Here is a 15,117-nt window from a genome sequence, read left to right as displayed (position 1 = left end):
AGTACTTTTCTCTAATGAGTGAAAAATTTAAGAATGTTAAATGCAGGAGAAATAGAAAAAATAGTCAATTAAGAAAAAAAGATTGAACTACAGAATCAGACCGTCTTATTAGAATATGTGGCCTCTTAAACCACGTATGCCTATAGCCCTTCTCTTTCCTGACCTCATTTTTTTGCGACTGTTACACTGTCTGGCCTGTTATTAATACTGTTTTATCCTGAGCCTCAAGAGATAAGGACACTGCATTTCCAGAATTGCATTCGAGTCATTTATGAAATTGTATCTTATAATTTGCCACCGTTTCTGGAGGCTCTTTATCATCTCCTTCTCAAATGGGCGTGCACAGTCACACCAGGGCTAGTTTTCCTTCTAGGTCATGTGAGAACGCTACTTTGGAGCTGGGGGATGAGGCTAAGGATGCAAGTCCTTCAGGCTATTTGGTTTCAAACGGCCAGACTCTTAGCAACTCAGAGTATTTGGGAGACTCAGGCGGAAGTCCAGCATCAAGGAGCAGCGCAAAAGTTACTTACTATACCTGCTTATGTACAGGCGTCCACGATCAGGACTGAGACGTGCGTGGGAGGCTTGTAGGGGGCTAGTTGCAGAAACTGGTTTGCCCAAGTGATTCATTAAAACTGCCAGACAGACGAGTCTTGTCTGGTGGCCTGGGGACGTAAACATCAAGTTAGGTCCCAATTGCTGTTGATGTCCTTGTCACCTGGATTGCCAATCAAATATATATACATATTAGTAAAGAGTTCATTTATATAGTTATGCTCATAGGTGGTCAGGTCTAGAGCAGAACTTGATAAAATTTCACATAGCACTACCCAGTTTTACAGGACAGTCCCACATTACCACTTCAGGTTATGTCACACAGAAGAAAAAAAAATCATATGCCAATAGACACAAAAGCAGAAGGTTAGCCGGTATATAGATACACTTGAAGTGGAACATTTGTTTAGCCATATGCATGTAGGTACACCCCAACTCTGAGCCTCAGTTTCCCTATCAGTAGAAAGGGACAGACTCTTGGAATCTAGGAAGATCCAGGGAAGCCGGTGACCAGAATTTTGCAAAGCTGCTGTCTGAGGCCGTCTGAGGGCTGGAAATATGTTCAATAAATATTACATCCCTTTTTAGTACCACAAATATGGGTGCTCTACTCAAACTCAGCTCCCAATGTTAAGTCGCATTGTCATAAGAGCACTGAGCCTTCCCAGTGAGAATCACCCCATGCACTTAGAGAATTAAGAAAACTTTAATAACCACACACACCGGTTCTGGCTAATTTACAATGACAGGCCATGGACAGAAACCCATGTACCGTCTCTCAGCTTCAAGTTACACTTCAAGCAATTAAACATGTTTTGCAGGAATTCCAAGGTTTGGCTGTTTGGGCAAATGAAAAGATTTGAAATATAAAAATATTGTCATAGTTATGTTGGAACAGACCAGGACTGCTTTCCCCGGGCAGCTGTTAACCAGGGTCATCCTGTCTGCCTGGCAGATCTGGGCTCTTCCAGATAAGAGGCACGGGGCCAGCCAGGGTCGTCTTCTCAAAACTGCCCACCAGAGGCAGTGTTCCTTTAACTGAACCTTATTTTTGTGTAATGGAATACTTTCTAAGCAAGTCTGTTGGGAAGGCCTTTATAACACCAGTTTTTTACCTCCGTTTCCTCCTTCAGCCATGTACAAAGTCTGTCCCTCCCTCCCTCCTTCCCTCCTTCCTTCCTTCCTTCCTTCCTTCCTTCCAGTCTGTCTGTCTATTTTTCTTTCTTTTTTGGTTTTCCAAGACAGAGTTTCTCTGTGTATCCCTGTCTCTCTTGGAACACACTTTATAGAGCAGGCTGGCCTTGAACTCACAGAGCTCCACCTGCTTCTGCCTCCTGAGTTCTGGGATTAAAGGTGTATACCACCATGTTGGCCTACCACTTCGGTCTGGGCAGTGGAGAGGACCCCTGGCATGCCACATTAGGCAATGCCATTGTGGCTGATCATCACCAACAAAGGTGTTACTGCTCTGCAGTGACTAAACTCTACTAGTATGGGTTCTGCCGCTTAATCTACAACTTTATCAAGAACCAGAACCCCATGGACGTCTTTGAGGAAGATTGAGCCCACCTAGATTTGAGTAAAGAATGAGATAATGTGTGCTCAAGGTGTAATGGACACCCCAGAAGTCAAGTGGCAGAAGGTTTTATATGAGTGGCAGCCATTCCCTGATAACTACGTTGACCAGAGGTTCCTGGAAGAACTCCGGAAAAACATCTATGCCTGGAAATACCAATACTGGGCTGTGGTATTTGAGTCCAGTGTAGTGATTCAGCAGCTGGGCAGTGTCTGTGTTTTTGTAGCGATCTGGTGGTACATGGATGAGGGTCTTCTGGCTCCTCAGTGGCTTTTTGGGACTGAACTGGCATCTTCCTGGGTTGGTTATGTATTATTTGATCTTATTGCTGGAGGAGATGGACAGAAGAAGAGTGGGCAGACCTGGTGGGTGGATCTGAAGAGTACTCTGGTCTTCATTACTTTCATTTACGGTTTTTCACCCATGCTGAAGAGTCTGTTAGCATGGACACGATTTATGCCATGTCCGTCTCATCTTCTTTGATTATGGCGCCAATGCTGCTATCATATCCAGCACCCTGTCCTTGAACATGACCATCTTTGCTTCTGTCTGCCTGGCCTCGCGCCTCCCCCAGTCACTGCACGCCTTCATTATGGTCATGTTTGCCATTCAGAGCTTTGCGTTGTGGCCCATGTTACAGAAGAAACTGAAGCTATGTGGGGGTCACTCTGCTCTTTGCCTTTTCAGTGACCGAGCAGGTGCATAACATCGTCAAAGCCCCAGGCTCCATCCTTGGCACCAAAAACAGCAGCAAAAACAAGCTATTGAATTGATGTTGCTCATCATATGTAGCACAATTGAGTTTTAATAATTCAGTGCTCTGTTCCTGAAGGTTTACTAGTAAGGTGTTCAGTCTCTGTTATAGGGTATTTAGGAAAGAGGAGTTTTCTGTCACACCTTGTGACTGCTTCGCTAGGCAGTTTGGGGATGAGATAGAGCCAAGCTTGTGACCCTGCTAAGCAAAAGCATCATTGTTACCACAGGTTGCAGGGTACTTTTTGGTTTAACCATTGACATCCACTATCTCAAGAGTCCTTTCGTTTTGGGTCATGGTTCAGGTAGACTGGAGGATAATCACCCTTCTTACTGTCATTCAAGCAGACAAAGTACCTATCCGGGTACCATTATCCTTCCTGGTGGGCAGGGTGAGTCAGAGAGTCAATTTCCTTTCCTCTGTTCATTCTCTTTGCTTCAGATGTTCTGCAATGATATGTCCTGTGTAATAAGCAGTAAGCTGTGGGTGTTTGAGGGTCTTTGACAAGAGAACATGCTGCCCCCATGAGCAGGGCACTTTCTGAGGAAGCATGACACCCAGTCTGGGGCTGTACTTCTGAGAATGATGGGGTGGCAAGAGATGCTGGGGAGGGCTTTGTCTGTAGGAGGCATCAGGGTTCTGCACAGAGAAAACCTCAAGTCAGCTTTATTGCTGATCCATTGTGAATGTGTGGGAATTTTTGTTGTTATGGTTTTAATTTTATTTGTTTATTTATTGTTTTTTTTTTTTTCCAGACAGGGTTTCTCTGTGTAGCCCTGGTTGTTCTGGAACTCACTCTGTAGACCAGGCTGGCCTCGAACTCAGAGCTCCTCCTGCCTCTGCCTTGCGAGTGCCAGGATTAAAGGCGTGGGCCATCACCTCCTGGCTTTTGTAGATGTGGTTTAAACAGACACAGGACACGACTTGAGGCTTTGTCTTACGTTCAAATCCTTCTCAGCCACTCACAAGCTGTGTCATCTTACTCTTCATGGATATCTATTTTCCCATTCATAAAATTGGAATAATTAATGACAGAGTTTGCTCTATAGGCAGATATGACAAGGGGATTGCACATTTGAATTTGGAAGCAACTTGTGTTACATAGTGAGTTCAAGGCTAGCCTGTGCTACATAACAAGACTCTTCCAAAAAATTAAAAAGTAAAAAAGAAAGGAAGGAAAAGAAACAATGTGTTTCATATAGCCATGGTGTATAAAATAAAAAGGTGACATATACATGTGTTGGTTAGTTTTTTTTGTTGTTGTTGTTAACTTGACACAAGCTACAGTCACCCAAGAAGAACTAACTTCAATTGAGAAAATGCCTCCATAAAACCGCCTGGAGGTGCCCGACAGTGGTGGCATTCGCCTTTAATCCCAGCACTTGGGAGGCAGAGGCAGGTGGACTTCTGAGTTCGGACCAGCCTGGTCTACAGAGTGAGTTCCAGGACAGCCAGGGCTATACAGAGAAACTCTGTCTCAAAGTCTCAAAAAACCAAAAAAAAAAAAAAAAAAAAAAAAAAAAAAAAAAAAAAAACAACCAAACCAAACCAAACAAAAACACCTATAGGCAAGCCTGTGGGATATTTTCTTGGTTAACGATTGATGGGGGCAGGCTCTTCCCATTGTAGGTGGTACTAGACCTGGCAGGTAGTCCTAGGTTGTAAAAGACAGTAGGTGGGGCAAGCTGGGAAGTGGAGGTCTGTAAGCAGTGCCCCTGCATTGTCTCTCATCAGCTCCTGCCTCCTGGTTCCTGCTCTTCCTTCATTATAGACTGCAACTGTAATCTGAAATGAATCTTTTCCTCCCCAAGTTGCTTTTGATCTTGGTGTTTATCACAGCAATGGAAATCTAGCTCACACACACACACACACACACACACACACACACACACACACACACACACGAAAACATCATGTAGTTAAATGTCCGTAACTGGTCACTGTGTATAATGACCACTGTTGCCACTGGGTTTCTTCTTTATACTGTAGCTTCACACAGTGGATGTAAGCTCTGTGAGCCTCTGTGCTCATCTGGAAGTTGGAGCCAGTGTTACCTGTCCCTCGGAACTGGTATAGGGACTGAACGTGATGCAGTACAGTCTGGCTTGGTGTAGATACTTGGTAGATGTCAGCTTTCTTTCCCTCATACCACCTTTACCTGCCTCTTGGCTCTGGACTGAGAATTCCTCCACTGATGTTCCACCGTAGATGACTTTTTAAAATTAAAAATGTATTATTGTATGTGTATATAATGTGGGTGTGAATGTGGGTGTGTGTATGCCACACATTTTATGTAGTAATCAGGGTAACTTTTGGGAGTTGGTTCCTCCCTTCTCTCCTTCCATCTTTTTATTTTTAGTTATTTATTTTTTTATGAATATGGGTGTTTGTCAGCATGTGTGTATGTACCATATATGTGCCTAGTGACTGGAGGTCAGAAGAGAGTACTGGCTCCCCAGGGACTGGAGTTACAGGCAATTGTGAGCCACCATGTGGGTGCTGGGACTGAGCCCAGCTCTTATGTAAATATTTCTACCTTACTTGGGTTCCGTGGACTAAACTCAGCTCTGCCAGACCTGCTTGGCAAGTCCACTTATTGACTGAGCCATTCTGGCCTCCCTCCGATGAATCTTGTTAACAAGTATCATTAAACAACTGACTTGTTTAAGATCTCTACTTCAACTTTTCTACCCAAGGCAGGAAAGGAGGAAGGACTGAGTGATTCAGGACACACAGACACACAGGAAAGGGCACGGGGATGTGCAGACTGGTGAGTATCAATCTCATTCTTGCCTGTCCTCAAGGAATGGTCTCAGTAGCCAGCCACTGTCCCGTCCACTCTACCCTTCAAGGACGGCGACATTCTACCTTACAAATGGAGAGAACACAGGACTTTTAGCTTAAATGAAACCTGTACATGGGATGAATGTGGGCAGTGAGACTTTTGGTATAGCCTTTGCTCATAGTCTATAAAATACATGCTTCTCTACATGGGTAGTCTGTGGTGCCTACCTGTGGGATTCATAGACCCAGGCTTCAGGAAGGTGCTTGAAGGCATTTTGGTTACAACCAAAGTGTTGAGGTTGGCATTGTACAAGTTTCCCTCCAAATGCCCCCTTGTTTTTCTTCTATTAAATTACTGTCCACTGAGAATCGCATTTCAAGTCTGAAGAAGAGACAGCTCAGCTGTTAAGATAGCATGCTGCTCTTGCATAGAAGCTGAATTTTGTTCCCAGCATCCACGCTCAGGAGGGAACCCCACACCTAATCCCACGCATGTGCACATATCCAAGTGCACATAATTTAAAAGATAAAAAGTCGATCTTTAAAATCCTTCACAAACATCCCCATGATGGGTGGGGATGGCGTGAGGACTAACTAGGTACCCTTAGTCCTCAAAGACTAAGGTATGATTCCAGCCTTTGTACAGTATGGTCACTTCCATTCTAACGCGGTAGAGCTGGAAGGATCAGAGTGGCCATCTGGGGGTGCCAGAGACTCTCTCCGCCAAGGAAGAGAGGAACCCCGTAAAAACGTAGGCAGATTTTCTCCAGGTGAATTCTAGGAGGCAAGCGGGATCTTGGACCTAACCCATTGCTCCCCCTTAAAAAAAATAAATAAAAATTAAAAACAAAAACAAAAAAAACCCCAAACCTCGTTTTCTTTGCCCACTTTCATCGCTAGCCGCTGATAGATGACCGTTCAAGCCGCCACCTCCAGCCCATTGCCTTGGCTTTCTTGGGCTCAAGCTAACACTCCCTGGAAAGGGTTCTGACTTCATTGCCCCGTTATTACTGCTTATGTCGGTGCAATTACCCGAACCCGCGGCCTGGCCCAAGCTTCTCAAGGAGAGTTGTAAGCATTTAATGACACGCACGTGGGTCAAAGTATGGAAACAGGATGAAGTGTGGTCCCTGGACGCACACGGTCAAGTCCAGAATCCCTGGGGATCTGATCAGAAATTCTCATTCCCGGGCCCCGTCTCAGTCCTCCATCGTCAGTCTCTCGGACGTGGAGGTGTCCCTAGTGGGTGACTGTGAAGTGGCTGGTGGCGGACATCCAGTGGAGCTGGCTGAGCGGCGCGGGAGCGCCTGAGATCTCCGGCTCCGGGTTTGTGTCACGTGAGCTTCTCAGCTACCCTCCCACACTCTTTTCTAGGTCTTTAAAAGAAAGACGCACTAACGTCCGTTCATCGCGGGCAGTCTTTGCCGCTTCTCCAGCTGCTGGCCTTTTGAAACGCACTTTTGGGTTTTTGCCTTCTCCTAGGCTTCTAGAATTGACCATCTCTTGAAACTTCCTGGGAGTAGAGGAGGTGGGGAGCTGGCCAGGAGGGAGCGGCTTGTGCAGCCACTGGCATCCCTTGGCATCCGGGTCTGGCAGCCTCCGCAGGGCTGAGCAATAACCAGTGGCTGCGAGTCTGGCTCGCTCGGGAACGGAGGAAAGCACGTGTCTACATTTACAGAATGCAAAAGAGAGAATGTTTACCTACCAGGTAGGTATCATAGGGAGGCTTCACTGACTTTGTGGGAAGCCTGCAGAGTTTAGAACAGTAAAGGGGCTGGGGCAGAGGGATGGATGCAACTGTTCTGAACACTACCGGAAACAGAAATTTTATTGACTTTTGGGTTAGTTATATAAATATAATTGTCTTTTAAAGGAAGAAAATTCCTGTGGTTTTCCTAGCAGTGGATAAGGAGATGACGCCTCTTGCTTGAGTATTGTGGACCAGGGAAGATAGGCCTATCTTAGGCAAGTGATCATGGCTTGAGAAAAGCGATTCGACTGGCAATCCTTAATCGTGTCAGAAATAGTTTAACTTCTTTCCTGGATAGTCTGAGATTCAATCTGATTTCTCTTATATGCTGGAGAGGAATATCTAACTGTTGCTTCTTCCAGATTACCTGTAGTGACTGCTTCATAGTGGAAAGAGAAAATTAGGTCAAGTGAATATTGTTGGTTGTGTGTGTTAGTGTGTGTGTGTGTAAAACAAAACTATGAATTTGAGCACTATTCAGAAAGCAAGCTTGACAGTTTTACTTAGGATTTAGAAGGCAGGTTTGTGTTTGGCACATAGTACCCTCAAGGAAAGATTTTTATGTCTTGTTCTATTTCAAGTGTTTTTGTGAGCATCACTTGAAATTCCATTGTTACTGTAATGATCCGGCTCATGGTGGATATTTCCTCTTTCTCCATGTAAATGTTATTTAAAGAGTGAAAGGAAAGATTAGAAAGCAGATCTATAGTGACAAGAAGGACGCAATAGGTAGCCTCATTTTTTTTCCAGAGCAAGTCTGACCTATGGGGTTCTCAACCTGTGGGTCGCGACCCCTTTGGGAACCCTTGACCTCCAAAAAGCTTTTACATTACAATTCACAACAGTAGCAAAATTACAGTTATGAAGCAGCAATGAAAATAATTTTGTGGTTGGAGGTCACCATAACACGAGGGTCTGTAGTAAAGGGATTGCCCCACTAGGAAGGCTGCCCTATAGACATTCTATCTGTAGTAAAAGATGAGAGTTTATCAGTCAGTGTTCAAGCGGGAACTCTAGGGTTCCATTTTATGTTCAATAGTTGTCTAGATGAATCTGAAATTCTTATATCAAGAGCAGTTTTAAAGGCAACATTTTAAATCTTGCCCAAGATATGTAAATGATTGAAATCAACAAAAAGCATGTATAAGACAATTTCAAGGTGGGTCTGAGGAACCCAAATGGTTCTAGTCAAATTTGACGTTTCTCAGAATTTATTTTTACTACAGAAAGATAAAATTTCATACTAAATTCAACATATCAAATATATAAATTAGCATTTAATAGACCTTATGCCCCCCTTTAAAGACTAAGACACTGTAATTCTTATTAAATGTGTATCCAACAGGCAATGACTTAAAATATGTTTCATGTTAAAATTTTAGTTGATGTTTTGAGTCATTTTATGGAATGGTTAGAAAGTGATTATGTAAAATTCTAAGAAATAAACTCCAATCATTTTCAGGAAAGTTGTTTTGATTAAATATGCAAAGCCCTTGAAAACTGAACATTTGGTTATTAGACTTCATAATTCAGTGTTTAGTATATTGTTATGGAAATTTGAAAAAGTTCTTCTTATTGCAGTATTGTTTATAAACAGTTGCATTTAAGCTTTAAAAGAAATGCCACTCAAAGATTCGTGATAGAGAAGAATCAGCTTTTCCTTATTTTACAAGATACAGATTCAGTTTTAAAGAGCTGCGAGTGAGTCAGTTCTTACTGGTCAGTTTAGAGTAGGTTTCCTTTGTCCCTACCATGAAATTAACTGAGGGGCCTTAATAGTTTTCTTTGAAAAAGATACATGTAAAGGTAACAACTGCTAAACAGAAGCAGCGGAAGGGATGCCTGGGGCTTGAGAAGTATCCCTGACGGGTGAGGGATGTAGGTTGGTTGGCATGCGCAGCGCCCTGGCCTCTATCCACAGCAGTACATGAATCAAGCATGCTTGCCTATAACCCTAGAACTCAAAATACAGAAGCAGGAAGATCAGGAGTTTAGGAACAACCTTGGCCACGTAGCAATGTTTATGCTAGCCTAGACTGCATGAGACCTTGTCTTAGAAAAGAAAAGAGCAAGAAGAAAAATGTATCTATACCTATTTGTCTTGGCCATGAAATTCTCTCTGGCATCTGTGTGGGTGAGTTTTTACTGTTGTGGGGAACACAGGTGTGGAATGTATGGATGGAGCGCTTTGTGGTGGGCAGCTGGAAGAAGAATAGAGGTCACCTGTCAAAGCTGTTTGCATCCTTGAGCCCAAGATATGGTCCTCAGAGGAGGTGGCATCTTCTCTGAACACGGAGCAGACAGGGTCCTTATGGCCCAGCTAGTTAGGCTGCTTGAAGTGATGGATTTCTGCCAAACGCGAGTTTTTAAAAAGGCAAAATTCAGAAGCAAAGGCCTTCACAATCAGAAAGCCTTTTTTTTTTTATTTTCAATTGTCCATCTGGAGAGGTGAGCCCAGTGGCTTGTCCGTGGGCTAGCTAGGACTCTTTACAGTATAATGAGACCTCGTGGAAGGTTTTCACACAAGCACCTCCTCCCTTCCCCAGAGCACTGGGAAAATTCGCATTCCTTAATATTTTCTCTTTTTTACTGAAGAGGACAGGAAAGTTTGAGGAGCTTATGTGACTTATGTAAGCCTGGTTTTTAGTCATTGTGCAGCCCAGGATATGATGTTGTGCTCTGTGCACCAGGCCAGAATACACATGAATATAGGCTGGATAGTAACTGATGTCTGTCTGTCCTTCTGCATGTGGTACCTGTGGAGGCCAGAGGAAGGTGTCAGGTCCTCTGGAGCTGAAGATATAGGCAATGGTAAGCCACTTGATATGGATGCTGGGAGCCGAATTTGGGTCATTTGAAAGGGTAGCAAGTACTCTTAACTGCTGAGCCATCTGTCCTGGCCACTTTAATTTATTATTATTGTTGTTGTGTGTATGTATGTATGTATGTATGCATGCATGCATGCATGATGCCTATTAGAGCATTAGTTATGGTATGTGTATACCATAACTCTGTATGTGTCTGGAGGTTAGAGGACAACTTTTCTCTCATTTTCCTGTGGATTCTGGTGAATAAACTTGGTCAGCTTGTGAAGTAAGTGATTTTACCCACAGAGCCATCTCACCTGTTTTTTTGAGACAGGGTTTCTCATCCGTCTGGTATGGACTGTTGTGTGGCTTTTTTACATGGATTCTTGAACTGCATTGGATCTTCATGCTGGCAGAACAAACACTTTACTGACTGAGTTATCTCTTCAACCCAGGTGATTCATGCTTCTTAAAGGCCTGATGATGGGGCTGGACAGGTAGCTCAGTGGTTAAAAGCCCTTGCTGCTTTTTCAGAAGACCAAGGTTTGATTCCTGGCACCTACATGGTAGCTCACCACCATTTGTGACTCCTACTCCAGGACATCTGGTTTCTTTGGGTACCAGATACACATTCAGTGCACAGACATCCGCAGGCAAAATGCTCATATATAGAAACTAACAATAAGTAAATCTTAAATAAGAGGCCTGATAAGAAGAAAACACAGCAGAGGTTTCAGATGGCTGCTACTGGACATTACAGATAGAAGTTTGATGGAGCCCACTGAGCTTCCAGATGCTGGAATGCTAACTACATTCCTTTTGGAGATGAGACACTAAGAGCCTGTGGATTCAGTGAGACCTTCTTTGATCACGATGCTAAAACTTTATCAAACCACTTAATTATATTTTATCAAACCATTTAATTATATTTTTGTTCACTTTGTATTATTTTGAAGTCTGTTGCTCAAATTTGTTAGAAATTTCCTGTTCTCTTGACTTATAATTTCCTAAGTTTAATTAGTTTTCATGCTACAATTCAAGAGTACTGTGTTTGTTCCTTATGGAGGTTTATGCTTAGATTTAATGGTGTCTTTCTGTTTTTCTTTTTGTTGATTGACTTCTTCTTTTCAAGACAGAATCACAGTGCACATCTCTAGATAGCCTGGAACTCAATATATAGAACAAACTGGCCCCAAAGGTGCAGCTATAACTCATGCCTCTGCCATTCCAGGGCTGGGAATGCAGGCATGTGCCACCGTACTTGGCTCATTTCAGTAATACTCTATCTGAGCTGTAAAGGGCTGGGATGTGGCTCAGTGTTCACACAGTGTTTGCCTGGCATGCAAACAACTCTACACAGCACCACATATGCTGCATATGGTTGTGTACATCTGTAATTGCAGACCTGGGGAGGTGGAAGAGTTCAAGGTTCTCATTAGTAATAGAGCAAGTTCAATACCTGCCTGGGTTACATGAAACACTCCCACAACCAACCAAACAAACCAACAGAAAGTAGGACTGGAGAGGTGACCCAGTGACTACACATGCAACCACGAGGAGCAGAGTTCTAACCCCAGCAGTGGTGTGGCAAGCTAGATTTCCCTTGTTTGCAGTTTTAACTCCAGCAGGGATGGAGAGAGGAGATTCTGGAGTTTTGGGCTTACAGGCTAACAGAGAAAAACTTGAGATCTAGGTTCAGAAGGAGAAGGAATGGGTAGGGAGTGGCAGAGAAAGGCACCAAAATACACTCTCTGGCCTGCATGTGCGTATACAGATGTGTGTGCCTGCACATACATACGTACACACATGTACACACACACACACACACACAAATAAATACATAAATCTTTGAAAAGGAAGGTAACATATATACCACAATGACTATACTCATTTTTGAACATAATTTTTATTTGTTAAATTGGACCTTTTATTTTGGCTTTTTATATTTTTTGTAATGTTCAAGAAATTTGCATTTTAATACTACCTCCAGATTTTGTGTATGAATACAATTGCTATGCCTGCCAAGGGCTTGTGTGTTTTGCTCTCAGTTGATAGAAGGCATGCTGTTTAAAGTCTATTGTTAAAGTTCTTTAAATGTGTTTTGATTTAGGATTTGGCAGCATCAGACATGCTCAGATGATACAGGCAAACAGAGCACTGAAGTATGATCTGAGAGCTGAAATACTGGAGATACAGCCCAGTGAGGGCTGTGTTAAGATAGACCTGGGGCTCAAGAGACTGCTCAGTGGTTAAGAGCACTTGATGCTTTTCCTCCTTATTATCCACCGAATTTCCCCTACCTTTGACTCTTTGGCTTGTCTCTTCTGTGGGTTATAGCAGTCTGGGTCAAACCAGGACATACAGTTATATGATACATTTAACACGAAGAAATACTAACTGTAAGAAGAGATAAGTATAAACTACTCAGAAATAGTTTAGAACCTGCTAGGCAAGGTGAGGTTTGGCCATTGACCTGCAGTGATATCAGCTTGTTTAGGGGATCTAGGGTTGGGTTGCTGATAAAGCAATAGGTCCCCTCTAAAATGCTGTTCAGTGGCTGGCTGCCAGAAGCCAGGACATGCACACAAAGTGGAACCCTGGATTCAAGGTCAGATGGCCTTTGGAGCATGGACTGTGCCAGGGTGAAGAGTCTTGTTCAATGGATGACTCTGCAGTGTTCAACCTTTGGGCCACAGTCTAGAGAGGTGCCTGTGAAAAGGTCGTTGCCATGCATAGGGTAATACTGCTCAGATTTCATTCTGGACCTTAGGCTGGGGCAAGCTCCACCCTGGATCCTCTCCTGCATACTGCCTGTTTCTACCAGGTCCAGAAGTTGGAGCCTCTTTGTCTCATGGTGTCTCGCTTGCGCCCTCTACTGAGCTTAGTATTGAGCTCAGTTTGTTTTTACAGGACATCTATTATTGATTGATTGATTGATTGATTGTATAAATTCTATATTGAAGGTTGCATCTACTACTTATTGATTGATTGATTGTATAAATCCTATATTGACTGTTGCTTTTAAAGTTTAGAGACAATAGACTTCACAAAGTTACTGTGGTCAGACAGATGATTTATATGATAAATTTCTTATTTTTGTTATTGTGTATTTATTGCATATTTGAATATGTTAAAACTATAATAGTCTCACTCACTGATGTACCTCTTTTATGCTTATTTTTCAGTAACAGCTTACGTGGTTCTCTGGAAAAAAACGTCTATGCATTCCTGTATTTTTAAATCTAAAAGTAATTTTGTGATAAATTATTGTGGTTTAAAGTTCTCATAGTTGAAGCCTAGAGAGATGGCTCAGCAGTTATGATCACTGGCTTCTACTGCAGACAGCCTGCATTTGGTTCAATTCCGAGAATCCACATGGTAGTTCACAGCCATCTGCAACTGCAGTTCAAGGGGATCCTGACACCTCTGTAGGGTCCAAGCATACATGAGGTACACAGACATACAGCAGGCAAAACATCCATACATATAAAATAAAATAACATCATCTTGTAGTTGACATTAACAACAATGGAGTAATAAAGAAGTGAATGGAGTGTGTGTGGCTTCATTGATAGAGTACTCCTCTAGCAAGCATAGGATCCTGAGTTTGATCCCTGTATTGTTCAAACTCAACACAGTGGTGAATTCATCTAATCCCAGCACTTAAGAAGGAGATAGAGGCAGGAGGATCAGAAATTCAAGGTCATCTTTGGTTCCATAGTAGTTTGAGGACAGCGTGGGATGCACAAGAACCTGTCTCAAAAAACAGTCAATAAGATAGAGAATGGGAGCTGTACACTGTGCGTTTCCACCCTGTAGGTGGTGTATACATCTTCCAGAGCACACGTGTAGTTCTCTACTATGTGTGTGAGCATTGTTAAGGTAGCACAGATACTAGAATTAAAAAAATAAAACAAAACTCTATGCGTGTGCGAGAGACAGAGACAGGGAGACAGAGAGAGCATGGGCATGGGTGCTGTGGTATGTGTGTGCCTCCGCAGGACACTTTCAGGGATTTTCTCTTTCCACTGTGGGTTTTGGAATTAACTCATGTCATTGGCTTTGAGCAGCACTTTTATTTTATTTTATTTTATTTTATTTTTTGGTTTTTTGAGTTTTCGAGACAGGGTTTCTCTGTGTAGCCCTGGCTGTCCTGGAACTCACTCTGTAGACCAGGCTGGCCTCGAACTCAGAGATCTGCCTGCCTCTGCTTCCCAAGTGCTGGAATTAAAGGTGTGCACCACCACCGCCCGACTAATATATATACATATATATATTATATATATAATTTTATTTTATATGCATTTGTGGGAGGGTGCCAGATTCCCTGGAAATGGAGTTACAGACAGTTGTGAGCTGCCATGTAGGTGCTGGGGATTGAACCCAGATCCTCTGGAAGAACAGCCAGTGCTGCTAACCACTGAGCCATCACTCTGCACCAGCAAGCACTTTTTTATCCACTGAACCCGTTTGCTGTCTGTCTTTCTTTTTCTTTTTCCTTCTTTTTTTTTTTTTTTTTGAGATATATCTCAAATATCTCATATATCCCATGCTGTTCTTGAACTCCCGACAAGATGACCTTGGACTTCTGATCCTTCTGCCTCTACCTCCTGAATATTTCCAAAGATCTTGCACTCTCCCCTGCAGTGCTGGGGATCAAAGTCAAGGCTTCCTGTGTGTGAGGCAAGTACGCTACCAACTGTGCTACATTGCCAGCATGCCTCTCTCCCTCCCTCCCTCCTTCCTTCCTCCCTCCCTTCCTTCCTTCCTTTCTTCCTTCCTTCCTTCCTTCCTTCCTTCCTTCCTTCCTTCCTTCCTCCCTGTCTCCTTCCCTCCCTCCTTCCTTCCTTCCTTCCTTCCTCCCTCCCTCCCTCCCTCCCTCCCTCCCTTC

General features: G+C 43.2%; 1 protein-coding gene and 1 pseudogene across 1 annotated transcript in view; both read left to right on the top strand.

Annotated features, from left to right (window-relative positions):
* The first annotated feature begins 2,149 nt into the window (after positions 1-2,149).
* Positions 2,150-2,904, top strand: LOC116081058 (annotated as a pseudogene).
* Positions 2,905-5,623: 2,719 nt separating this feature from the next.
* Positions 5,624-15,117, top strand: part of Esr2 (estrogen receptor 2) — a 58,868-nt gene continuing 49,374 nt past the window's right edge. Inside the window, exon 1 of the mRNA XM_031355911.1 lies at positions 5,624-5,655. The gene's annotated coding sequence lies outside the window, so the exon portion shown is untranslated. The remainder of the gene's footprint in view (positions 5,656-15,117) is intronic.

The sequence above is a fragment of the Mastomys coucha genome, unplaced genomic scaffold (assembly GCF_008632895.1).
Source record: "Mastomys coucha isolate ucsf_1 unplaced genomic scaffold, UCSF_Mcou_1 pScaffold6, whole genome shotgun sequence".
In the NCBI taxonomy this organism is placed as follows: Eukaryota; Metazoa; Chordata; class Mammalia; order Rodentia; family Muridae; genus Mastomys; species Mastomys coucha.
The sequence above is the reverse complement of the archived record's forward strand: the minus strand, read 5'-3'. Positions and strand labels throughout refer to the sequence as shown.